Source organism: Boleophthalmus pectinirostris, unplaced genomic scaffold (assembly GCF_026225935.1).
Source record: "Boleophthalmus pectinirostris isolate CB_2022bp ecotype Guang Dong unplaced genomic scaffold, ASM2622593v1 HiC_scaffold_5, whole genome shotgun sequence".
Taxonomy (NCBI): domain Eukaryota; kingdom Metazoa; phylum Chordata; class Actinopteri; order Gobiiformes; family Gobiidae; genus Boleophthalmus; species Boleophthalmus pectinirostris.
The window spans coordinates 17308241-17322381 of record NW_026571404.1 but is presented as its reverse complement, the minus strand read 5'-3'; positions in this window follow the sequence as shown (position 1 = coordinate 17322381).

Below are 14141 nucleotides of genomic sequence, written 5' to 3'. Positions count from 1 at the left end.
TGCTGCACGCTGTCTTGATGTTGAAAGAAAGGATCAGAATGAGCAAAGCAGATGGAAGACATATGGAAGCTGAGACAATTCCACGTCTATGAATTGAACCATTTAGCAAACCGACTAAGTGTCAAAGTAGGCCTGTCAATGGGCCCGGGCCGAGCGCAGACATGGCGTTCAGTTGTAAATTATGCTACTCACAAGGTCACCTTCTGTAGAGGTTGGTTAGTGGGGAGAAATAGGCCGGGAGAGTAATTCATCTCTCTGTGTCAGTGGTATATATCACACAGTGGAAATTGCAATTCTGGCGGATAGCACAACACAAACATACACAGATGTCTGTATTTACGAGCCCATTAAAGGAAAGCATCAAGTACTCCCACTACTGGCAATACCGCAGTAAAATGTGTTCCACCCATTGGTCCTAAAAAGTTTCGTGGAGCTGCTTTCAGGAGTTTAGGAATCGATTTGCTAATAAGAAAGTCTAACAAATGACATCTAATCCAATATGCACATGCAAAGAGGTCTGATGGCAGCGCTAAATCTCCGCCCTTGGTCGACTTTCAACTCTCAGGCACCCTCCCTTTAGGATACATGTCTTAGCATAATACGATGGGCTTAAGCGTCATTGAGATGTGGTCCCATACTGCTATAGACACATTTAAGACACCCCTTCCCCTCCGCCTCCTGCCAGTCTGCTGCCAGCTCAATGCCAGCTCCTCAGCGCTGGCACCAATGACCAGTGACTCCCGCTCGCACCCTCCCCTCCCCCAACTCAAAACCACGGACCATCCTCTGTCTGCAGGCATTACATTTAGTGTCAACCAAGCAGCAGCAGCACAAAGGGCACCCAGTTTTCCCCGAATAAGCACTTTTTGAGTAAATCTCATATATTTATCAATCATCTCTCCGCACTATAGTTTATCATGTTCTTGAGGAGAAAGGAAGGTCAAATCTGAGCCAGGTCCCAGCTGGCAGTGGCCCCAGAGAAGAGGGTGTCTGGAAGAGGGATGCGTTTTCATGCTGGATGCACAATTTATCTTGTGTTTACTCTGCTGTCCGTCTGCATCAGCCACTGTAGACTGGACTGACATGCACAGGGAGGAGTGTAACTCAATGTTTGGAGCTTTCACTTCAACACAGAAATCTGTATTGACCTCACTGCACTGTCTTTACAAGTGTAGCTGTGTGATTTATTACTTAAATCTGTTAGGGTCAACATTATAAAATATGTTAAAGATGCCCTGTGTAACTTTTTGCTTGTCTCCATAAAGATAATATTACTTTGTGAATTTATCTAGCTACATGGAGGTTTGTTTGTCATGTTTTGTTACATACTATAAGTACCTCAGTAGTGCATATGTTTACACTCCAGTATTTGCACTTTCGGAATTCCACTGACACTAAATGTAATTCCATTGTTACTTGTGACAATGACAATAAATCCTTGAATCTTGTTTTTTGATAGGATCCCTTTTGTGTTATGAATGGCATGCATAATCTATTTAACTTTGTTCAATAGGTTGGCAGATTTCTTTACTGTTCCAGCTAAACACACCATAAAGAGCCCTTAATATTTAGTGGGAAAACATTCAATCTGGCAACAGTACTAGCCACCAGCATCGCATCGCCGCATGTGTCATCGAAACAAGGCAAAACAAAAAAGAATATAGAGGGATTACATTATAGTTCTATGAGGGATTATCAGACTACATCACTTCGCACTCTACTGTGTATGTCTCCAGCAGAAAGAGCTGCTGTTCTGTCTAGTTTCATGTCAGTGTCTCGTAGGATTTCATCAGATTTGAGGCTCTCCTGGGGGGCCCGGGCTGATTGTATCGATCAGGTATGGGTGGATGTCCAGCTGCTGAAGTTTTCTTCTCATCATTTACACACTCACCTGATTTAATACATATGCTTTTTTAATCTCTCTCACTAATATTAATTCATGTTAACCGCACAGACAGCGGCACTTTCTGCACTCAGGCTGCACGCGCATCCTGTGCTGATAAACAAATAATCCATCCATACTGGAGGGGTGAAATATGAAATCTAACTCATAGTTTTATTGTTAAAACATAAAATAATTTCTGTCTGTGGTTCTATATGGGCTTTAGCAATGATATTGAAAAATAATAGGAAAAAAGAACTATGAATTAGTTGTTTTTTTTTTTTTTTGGAACTGTGGACGAACTATTAACTATAAACAATTATACAACTATGAACTAGCTCATTTTGAAATTCGTGAACTGAACTTTGAACTAGTTCATGCAGAAAATGAACTTCCCCAATAGAGGTTATGGGTCAGATTTGTGGTAAGGCATCCCTACCTCACCGTGAGAATGTATTTTCCACAGGATTATGAGAACTAAAAACATCCATAATTGCATAATCACAGACAGACAAGTTTAATTGCATACTGTGGATCATCTGAGGCAAAGCAATAACATCACAATGGCCACTGGCAACAAGGGGATAACAGACCTACCGGCAGAAACGTTACGTAGCAAACCTGTTACATATATCCTGGAAAAAGAAGTCAGTTGCGAGGATCTGCTTTTGCACTAAATTCCCATCCTGCTGAAACATGCCACACTGTAACTGGAACAGACAATGTGGACGAAGTGTTTTACGTTGAAGAAGAGATTACAATAGCCTTTATTTAGACAGTGGGCAGAGGCCAGACCACCTGAGGAGACAGTTAAGCACCACCAGTTAATTGTCAAAGAAATTAGACCAGAATACAAATGTGTGAAATTAACCAGGGACATGTGACTTTCTTTTTCCCCATAAAAAGCATCCAATTAGTTTTAATGTTTGGTGCTTGCGTCACCTGAGATCTTAATGTGTCTTTCTCTCCTGATCAAGAAAATGAGCACAGTCAGAGGTCTTGACTATTATTTCCTTTGAGCACTACAAAAATAGCTGTCACACTTGATGGTAAGAAAGCAGACAATTAGGTTGGAGCGTTTCCAAATCGGCAACTCTTATGTGTGGTGTTCCCAGTCTTTAGTGATCAGAAGCTATCAACAATGGACTTAAAAAAACAGTCTGGCTTGTTTTGATGTCACGGTCAGCTAATTGCGATTAATGTTCTGTCTGGGAATATGTATTGCATCACTTGGTTACATAAAACGGTCCCTATAGGTGGTCTTATTGTTATGTTCAGTCTATTTTTTATTATGTTGTTTTTCCTACATGCATAATGCAGAAACAGTATCATCATGAAGGCTATATTTGATCTTTTTGTGCATATAGAATTTCACAATTTGAGAGTCTGCACACTATTTAGACAGTAGAATGCCATCAGTAAAGAAAACATGTTTTAGAAAAGAAAAAATCTTGTTGAACCTCTACAAACATGTAAAATTAAATGAAATGTACGAGATTCTTGGATTAATTTGTCACTTCATATTTCAGCTGCTTACAGTGTGAATTCTGAACGAAATCCAATTGCAGTTTGAATGCAGATAGTGCATATTCTTGCTTTCATCTTACATTATAATATACGGTATGGGCACCACGAATGCACAGCTATCACACCTGATGATGAGCAGAATGACCTGATTTCTTGTATATCTCTTGAGACATCATTCTGCGGATGAAGAAACCGCGTTGCATTCGGCCCGTCTTCCCCGCTGCTGTCATGGCTTCAATCCTGCCTTTTAGATGTGCCCTCTTTTGGGAGTGAAGCACAGAAGGTGCTAGCGATTTAACCTTCTCCCTCTTTCTCTTCCTATCTGCGAACATAACTATCCATCCATCTATTCCTTTGTCATCTGCTTTCCTCCGGTGAGATTAGCACTTTTTCACTCCTCCCCATCAAGCTGACTTTTTTCTACCTAGTCGTTTCATCTTGTCTCTCGCTCTCTCCTCCCTTCTCTCCTTCTTCACGTGTCTTGGTAGCACAGCTTTGGGACTTCTGATTAGGACATAGGGGCTGTAAAAGAGACAAACTCAAGAACTAGGTCATCATTGTTACTGTGTGAGGGCTCCGATGGATGAAAGAACAAGTAAAATGACGTTGGATGTGATGGCAGCAGCAGCAGCAGTAACAGCACCAGGGAGCCCTAAGACATTTCTGGGCTACGGAAATACTTGTGCAATGGGGAGGAATTGGAAATGCAGAAAGGGAGATTTTATGTAATAGAAGCTGAATAAATCATGCTTCGAAGCCCGCCCCACTTCTCTGTGTGTGTGAACTCTGCAAGTCAGTAATCAGGCTCCGGTCCTCAGATGCAGCGTGCCCCAGCAAAGAGGAATGCAACGGGAGAAAGTGCAAGCACAAGACAGGGAGAGCATTGATTGTCAGAGAGGAGTGGTATTATATAGACTGCATTCAATATATATTGTGCTTTTCTGGACACTCAAAGATACTTTACAGTGCATGATTCATACATTCCATACTATTGTAGCCACAGTTGCTCTGGGGTAGACTGATGGAAGTAAGTTAATGGAATAATACTAATGTAATGTAAAGTAATAGAAGTAAAGTCTGTGTCATTGGCCCCTTCGACCACCACCAACATTCACGTACCACATTCATGTAATGTGTGTGAAGTGCGTATAATTCTCACAGGTTTGTTTTCATGTGTCAGAATACTAAACAACTCAAAATTTACAAAAATGTTTTGACATTTCAAAAAGAAATAAATAAACAAATAAATACATAAAAAAATATATATAAATAAATAAAATATATAGTGATATAAACATATAGTGACTAATATAGACACCCTTCTTCTCAATAATAAGGCTCCCATTCAATAGGGTTTAGGTCAGGTGAGTCATTATTTAATCTTCAAGGCCTTTACTGGGTGGCCAAGCAGTGGAATGCTTGAATTCCTGCAATGGAGCATTATCATGCATAAAAATCATGGTCTTCTTGAAAGATGCAGACTTTTCCCTTTGAGTCCATTAATTCTGAGTCCATCTTCAACTCAAAAAGGTCCAACAAGCTCATCTTTAATAATACCAGCACATACCACCTCCACCTTGCTGGCATCTGAGTCAAAGTGGAGCTCTGTGCCCATTACTGATCCAGCCACGGGCTCATCCATCTGATTCGTCACTCTCATCAGTCCATAAATCCTTTGAAAAATCTGTCTTCAGATATTTCTTGGCCCAGTTCTGACGTTTCAGCTTATGTTTCTTGTCCAGTGGTGGTTGGATTTCAGCCTTCCTTACCTTGGCCATGTCTCTGAGCACTGAACAACTTGTACTTCTGGACACTCCAGGGAGGTTGCAGGTCTGGAATATGACAGTACTGGAAGATAATGGGTTCCTGGTAGCTTCATGTTTGATTCTTCTCAAATCTCTTGCAGTTAATGTGTGTCTTTTTTTTCTCAACAAGTTTCTTGTGACACTGTTGACTATTTGCAACAAAACGTTTGATGGGTCTGTGATCACACCCAAATATCTTTGCAATTTCAAAAGTGCTGCATTCCTCTGAAAGACTTTTTACAATTTTTGACTTTTCACAGTCAGTTGGCCCATTTTGCCAGAGGAAAAGAAGCTGCCTAATAATTCTGCACACCTTGATACAGGGTGTTGATCTCCTTAGGCCACACCCTCTCTCCTTAGACAAATTCACATCACTGAGTATGCTTAAATCAGTAAGAATTCAAGTTTATAAAGCTTGGAGCTGGAGAATATGCATAAAAATCAGGATATGGTCAAAATACCCACTTTCCTGATAATTATGCACACAGTGACTGTGTGCACAGTTATTTGGAAAGATACCCACTTTCCTAATAATTGCGTGCACATTATTAAGCAAATGAGTATTTTGTGCACAAGTATTAGGTAAGTGGGTATTTTGTGCGCAATCATTAGCCAAATGAGTATTTTGTGCACAATTATTTGGCAAGAGAGTATTTTTAATTGTGCACACAGTCACTGTGTGCACAATTGTTATATTGTTACTTAACATTTTGGATTGACTGAGAGCACTGTAGTTGTTCAGTTATAAAATGAATCCTCATAAATACAACTTATACAATAATTACGCACACAGTGTAGAGTCACTTTTGCCCCTTTCTATTCCCAGCGGTCTCCCATCCACCAGGCCCAGCACTGCTTAGTTTCCGAGATCTGACAAAATTGGGCATCGTTAAGCAGGTATAGCCACATAGTCTTTAAGCCCATAAATGTTTTTGGATGCAGACAAGGTACAATGTTATAAGTCAGTATTCCTTTTCCAAAAACCTCCTGTCTTTGTTTCACCAGGCAAGACACTTCACTCATATGGCCCAAACCATAAATAATGTATAATTGGTTGCAGGAGGGGAATATGGAATGTGAGGAATACATAAGGAATATTTACTATAAACATTTGTTCCCAGTTTTGAATTTTAATTTGAATATTGGTCCCAAACTAATTTGACCTTGAAGATGAGGACTTCAGTCTTGCATCCAAATGTTGTTGTCTCTGTACTATCAAATGCTGTTTGAAAAAGAAAGAATCCCATAGCGCACTACCCAGTAAAACTGCACGTTTGGCCTTTAGAACATCCCAACTGCACAGAAAAAGATCCATGCATGATGCGCAGACAGGGGAAACCTGGGCTGTCAAAGGCTAATAGTATTTTGACAAAGCCCGTCATTTTCCGTGCTCTCTCACACTGCTCTATCTGTCTGGTGTCATCTGTCTCTGCGTCTCTGTTTGAACGCCTTTAGCAGCTCTGTCCCACTGGCCGACCGCTCAGCACTTATCATGCGCATCATTTACTCCCATCTCTCCCCTCATGCGCTCCTTCTAGTTTGTCCGCTCTTGTCCGGAGCCTTCATAAAGCCCTTTACGACCAGCCGAGTGTTTGCAGGTTATCCATGAACTCAAAGGTGTGGTCCATGCTAATGTCACAGTAATGTTATACAGCATTTATAGTTTAGAGGTTATGCTAACTGTCTGGTTTGAATGCAAATTTCAAGGTGATATTCAGAACAGGTAAACCAACACCAAATGACCGGTCTTACTTTTGTACCATAAGGTCCTATATCACACTAAATTGAATCATGTGAGTGTTTTCTGGTTGAGAGAAGAACTCAGCCTAAATATGCAGGATTTGAGTGTTGAACTATCTGAATAAAACAAAATACAACTCCAAGTATGTTTTTAATGAGGAAACAATTATAACATACATCAGAAAATAGTGTAATAGCGTAAATGTGGTAAGACAAGTTACAGCTTGCGTAGTATATAGGAATCAGGAGCTGCTATATGAATACTGACAAGTGAAATGAGCACAGCTTGTGAATTCATCATAGTACCTGTTAGTGAGTTAAAAATATGATTGCAACTTAAAATTCTGTTCGCGAGATGTTTTAAAAGCTGGAAGAAAAAGTAAAGCATAAGACTTTGAGTATGTTTGAGCAGGGGTGACTTGAGGGCAGCAGTGGCTCAGGTGGTGGAGTGGTAGACTGAATTAGTTCCAGCTCTGATTAGTTCAAACTAACACTGTGTTCTTGAGCAAGACATTCACCCAAATTACCTGCATGAATGTAGGTATTGATTGGAGGTGGTCCAATAGGCACAGACTGGTAGCTGTATTTCCATTAGTTAGTACCAAGGTCATGGTTAACACTATCTTAAAGGTGCACTATGTAACTTTTCGGATGGGGGTCCATCACCTTCTTGTTTCTATGGATATGTCATTACTCAAATGTTCCACTATATGACATTAAACAGATCTACATTACATGTAGTCCAGGGCTGTCAAACTCAAATTCACAGAGGGTCAAAATTACAAACTATTTATTGAAAAATTTCAGCAACATCTGCATGTTTTCTCTTCTTTCGAGATATGTAATGTTAAACCTTTTCTTATTAAAATAAATGTTTAATAATAGTTTTGTTTAAACACTGAACAAACATTGAACATTATTTAAACATTGAACAAGCATAATATAAAATAATAACAACATTTTAAATAAATAATGTCTCTATAGCCTATCTGTAGCCGGCGAACCAGCTCTAATACATATTTGATATGATCTTGCTAGCCAAATATAACTATATCACGGGCCAAATTTGGCCCCCTGGCCTGAGTTTGACATGTCTGATGTATTCAGTTACAGGTGTTTTTATTGCTCAAAATACCTAGAAAAACAGGCATTCTGACTCTCCACAGATGTGACTAGTTATTTTCCACTTTGGGTCTCCATGATGATAGAAAGATTTAATAACAGTAGCAACAACATCTCCATAGCGAAAAGTTACACAATGAACCTTTAACCTTAATCAATTTGGTGGAGCAGTTTTAATGAATATTGGTGAAAGGTGTTCAGTAAGAATTAGTCAGATCCAACTAACTCAGGAATATCTAAAGTGATTAAAGATGCACGTAGCTTTTTTAATGCAGCTTGTCTCTATGGAGATCTTGTAAATTTGTAAATGTATCACCATGGAGACAAACAGGTGGCATACCCTTTATCAGAAAAGTTACACAGAGCATTTTGCTGGTATGTGTTCAATTTCACAGTGAATTTGATAAAGGAGTCTGGTAAATGGTTCCTATGTTATGTCTAATGAGTAGACATTTTGAATATTCTCTTGAAAGCAACAAGTATCTAACCATTTTATTAAATCCTGCCTGTCGCCTCTAACTTCACACTTCCCCTGACAGACCATGAGAATATGGCTTTTAATTAGAAAACAGGCTTCAATCACATCTCTATTAGCTCTCCATTGTGCACCGGAGTGGATCAAATTAGCAAAGCTCCGATGACGACGAGCCCCCATATTGCCTGAGTTTTGTTCATTTCAGACCAGCACTGGCCTGTTTTTGTCTTTGCCTCTTTTGCACTCTTCTCTCCTGTGATGTCTGCTGCTTGTGTCAAATCTGAATCAGTGGTGCCTTGGCCTAGTTTCCAAACCATCGTGGAGCAAATAATCAGCCAGCGCTAAGGATTTGGCTGGCACTTTTTCAAATATAGATGGCTGTGAAGCATCCATGTCCTCTAAGTGTTTCAATGAGACCGTCCCTGCCATTTCTGCTGCAGCTTAAACCTGGCATTCACAAGTGAGACCTCTACTGCCATCTAGAGGCGGCCAGCAGAGCGTTCCTAATACAGAGCCTGGATTTACAGAAATTGAGTTGTGAGCATCAAAGACAGCTATTTATAGTTTATTGCATTTGGGCATGTTGGTAATCACTAATTTGCATTTCACCCTTCATAGGATTTCAACGTGTGTTTCAGATGCCAAAATATGGGTCAATGTCTATTAGATTTAAGCAAGTGCATTGGCTTTCATAAAAACGTATGTTTGGTTCAAAGGGTGACATCTGATAGCTACAGTTGCTTTATTACTTGAGTTAAAAGAAAATGTGTAAAAAAATATTAACATAATAATTCATAAAACCAAACTTTAGCCTTTTAAATTCTGTGTTTCTTTCAGTAATGATGTTTCTTCCAGATGATTTCCAAAATAAAACACAAATCAAATACAAAATCAAGTTGTGTCCAAAAATGTTAGACTTAAAAAGAAAATCATGTTGAGCAATCAGCCAAAATGAATTCTTCAGATTCAGATTTGTATGAAAAATATTTGTTTTTACAGGAAATAAGCACAGATTGAATTTTTTTTTATTTTTATAAATAGATGAAGACCTCAGCAGCTTGACCCCTTTTCGAACATCTGACTGCGCTTAGAAATTTCTCATTCTTTAATCTGCACAACAGCATTGTATGGCTCCATAAACCATCACTGTCAGTGTGCAGTGTTCACTCTGATTATCCTAATCACCAGTCCCATCTTGCTTTAATTAAAGCTCCTATTGGACAGAGGCGCGGCCCATTATCCTCTCTATATTTCACACAGAATGGATCAGAAAATGACTAACACCTTATGCTGACCTTTCTCAATCGCTGCCTGCTGCAATTCCACCAGCGTATTTATCAGTCCACCTCAGACTTAATCCTAATGGCCTTTTCATCTGTTTTAATTGAGTGGACTGGAGAGTGTTAAACAGCTGCATTTTCTGTGTTAGCCTTGTGTCAGATCCTGCCATGACTTATGTTCATCTGTGGCACTTAAACCTTGGTAACCTTCTGATGTAACCATTAATCACATGTTCTTTCAGATTTATGGTCGGGGTTAAAATTATAGCATTAGGACTAGCTGTTGAGTGGTGAAAGAGAACGCAATGTGAGAATGCCTGCCAGTTCTCTCAGTATCTACATGGACTCTGTTATGGTGCACCCAGTTTCATCCATGAACCTAAAATATAAAAACTGTTCAATACAATCTCAGAACCAAAATGGCTCCAAATCTGTGGTTACCCTCCTGCTCATGATGCTGCAAATCAGAGGAATGGGTCAAACGATCATCACCCAGGGCCAGATAACCTAAATTAAACATAATCTGTGAGCAAAGGCAATGACCCAGAAAGAAAAGCTAAAGGGAAAGAGGTTGCACGCATTTAAAATAGCTCAAATTATATTGTTCTTATTGCTGAAAAGGTCTTACTTGAGCGGTAGTTTGGGGCAGTCATTTTGCTGATTATAATTCTACACTTCAGGTTTAGTGAGCGTGTTCCTATAGAAACAAAAAGTCATTTAAGTTCAAGAAGTATCCCGAAACTTTGTGCCAAACTGTAGCTCCAAAACTTAATTCTCATCAAAATCAAGGTAACTCTGAACACCTCTGTTGTTCAATCAATACATTTCTTAATACATAACTATAGGAACAAACCAGAAATCAGCCAGTATGGGTTTTCTCATGACCAATGCCGATACCTGTTTAAAATCCAGAGCAAACAATATCCTCTGATGATATTTTTTGCTTATGCTGGGGCAGTTTTGATGATTTTCTCTAAATGATGTCAGTTAAATTGACTACAAACTCGCCCACATCCCTTGTTTTAATCATAAACCTTTAAAAGCGTGGTATAATCACATTTTGTGCAGCTATATCGTTGTAATAAAGTGTTAAAATAAAGCTTTGTGTGTATTTTGTAGGCAGTGGATTGATCAATATCGAAATATCAACATATAATGAACATTTAATAGTCCAAATATCGGTCTGATATCTTATCTAGAACAAACAAGCACCAACATTGTATATCTGTAAAATGGCTCTAATCAGTGAAAAAGATCATTTTCTTGTTAGCTATTAAAAAAAGAGCAAAACATTAAAACATGATCAAATTTTTACAATTTCAGTTCATTCACAAAAAGCACAAAATCAACCAAACTGCAGATAATCATGTCAAGAGTCTCTGTGATTACAGTTGTGTTACCAGTGCATTCATTTCAACATAGCAGATAATTGTCACCCATACCCTTCCATGTCTGCATAAAGGACCCAATCAGAGCTCACTTCATAATCAACCTTTCAAGCCCTCTCAGTGAAGTTTACAAAGCTACCAGTAGGTGGGGGTGCATCCTTAACTTGTCTGTCTGTCTGTGTGGCTAAGAGACTAGTGGGTACAAAGGTCAAATAGCACAGCGCTGTTGACCAAAGATATAGGGTGAAGACATAAATATCTCCCGGGAGTTTCTCAAGTGGCTAGTGCTGCCGCTTAGTGTGAGATTTGCCAGAGGTAGAGGCACAAGTCCTATTTCCACCTCGACAAAATGAAATCAGAAGCCCCTGGGATTTGGCAGGGACCCTCTGAGCCCTCACCGCTGCTGAGTGATTACTGAAGGAGCAGAGGAAGCTGGAAGGTGTGGGGCCAAGTTAACTACACTAAAACTCCAGCGTATAGCCGCATAGCCAAGCAGGACCGCAAATCAGATGGATCATAAAGATAGTTTAAACGAGAAAACAGTGATTAGTGAATTAGAGAATGAAGGTAGAAGCGTTTAATGGAGATAGATAAGTTTAATGCCATGCTGTGGAAAATTTCTGATGTAACCTCCACCAGTAAAGTTACATAGTGCACCTTTAATGTTAAAAATGTAATGTATTCTAAGTAAAATACAATAACCCTCATATTTATACAGTTAAAATGATTCTATTTGCAAAATGTTCAGTGAAAGTAGTTTGGGAAGATCAATTTTTTTAGCAATAGGACATAAAACAGAAAAAATAAATAAATGAAATCTTTTTGAATTCGTAATGTCTGTGACTCATTTCTAACAAGTTAAGACGGGGACAGTATAAAAGAATGAATCACTATTCTGATGAAATGATAAAATTGCTACTAGTTAAATATGGGTTACTAAGAAAACTATTCGCGTGAGGGCATTTCTCGTTAAAAGTAGGGATGGGCAAAAATAAAAAAAATATTAATCATATGAGCTCCTGTGATTAATCAGGATTAATCACATGTTATACGCTAAACCAATTAATGAATTCAAAAGTAGCGTATAGCTCACTTTTATTGGAAATGTAAACGAAAGTGCCGTACATCAGTTGTGCAAACAGCATTTCTTTATACAGTAGCAGGGCACTAGTCTGTAAAGTCTTATGTTTATGCTTCTTCCTTTGGAGAATTTTACTCAAAAAAAGAACCAGTTTCAGTGCAGTTTGTCAATTCCTTGAATTTGACTTAATGAATTGAATTCAAAAGTAACGTGCATGTGTCCAGCAGCAGTAAAATAAAGTATTCAGTGTAAATCTTAACTGAAAAAATCTAATCAAACCAAATATAAAACTGAAATGTATTGCCACTGCCAGGGCTTTAATGTTATCCTGTTTGATATAAAAATGAGAACCTCAGTCAAAAACAGTAACCAGAAAACAGAACACATAACCAGAAAACACTTTCAGTGCAGTTTGTCAATTTCTAGAACTTTTTTTTTTTTTTACTTTTCTGAATAAAGCAAGTTGCTAAGGCATACAAGAATATTATTAGTATTAGAATGCGATCGAACCGGCTTCTCGCAGACACAAAGTGTGACCAAGGGTGGGGGTGGTGGATTGCGATGAAGAGCGATCAACTGCATGGTGGTGCCCCCACAAGCTCTTGGTGCCCTACGCGCTGTGCGTTTATGTGTATGTGCGGAGCGACGGCATCTCTCGTTGCATCTCATATGTTCGGCCGAAGCCTCGCTCAGCTTGTTTTATTGAATGATTTGCTGGCATCAACCGAGTGTGTTGCATTTAGGTGATATTTCAGATTCGTGATACTTCGGTGGTAAGACAATTCAGCGTTACAGTGTTACAAATACAAATTTGGCTGTGTCGACTGCGCCGTCCGGAAGAACTTTAAGATGAAAATGGCCATGTAAATGTTCCTTACCCTTCTCCATGTTTGTTTATCCCGCTTTCTGTCTTTCTATTTACTGTGAATGCCATAGCAGTAAGCAACATTCTGGGCTCGCTCACAATGGACTTTTTCAAAATAAAAGCCAGTGAGAAACAGACATTTACAATAAAAAAAATAAATAATAAAAACTGCGTTAAGGGAACAAAAATAATTGTCAGTATGACAGTAAATTTACCCATGTTATGTATTATTTTTATTGTTCAAAAATACACTGAAAAATTTTCTTGCTGTGAGAGGTCACCACTCCACAGATCTGACGTGGAAAGACAAAGACAAAGCAATAACATCACCATGGAGACAGGCAGGCAGTAACCCCCCTGAAAGGTTACACAGTGTGTCTTTAATAAGGATTGGTGGTCTTGATATTGATTGTGACAACATTTTAGAGTGCAAAGTGTGAAACAGTTATGGTTTTATTCGCTTCTACTTGTAGCTTTTTATAAATACTTCCTATTTACTCTCCATATGAAAGTTAGAGATCTCTACATAATAATTGTACCTGCATCTAACATAACAGAGGAGGACAGAGCACAGATCACCATCCACCACCTAATACTGCTTTTATTTGTCTAACATTTAGTGGACAGGAATTCCTTTGGTTTGCTTTAGACCTGTGTGCGTTTTATTGGCTTGTGTGAGGATTTGGGCAGGAAACCAAAGCTAATGCCCCCTTTCCCACTTCAAACGCATGCCAGGCACCCTAAAATGTCACGGGCTGGTTAGGGAGGTGAAAAAAGGTGGGGAGGATGGGAGCAGAGGCGGGACGGGTGAAGGAGAGATTTTCAGTCACACCGGGCTCACCTCACAGCTTATCAGTGCGCTGGATGTAGCTTTAGGATCTTTGGCGGGCGGCTAAGGGAAAACAGATGCGGAGGAGAGCTTGGTGCCACTTGGTGTCAGGGAGAGCTGGGGTCAGAGCGCGGCGAACTATGTTTC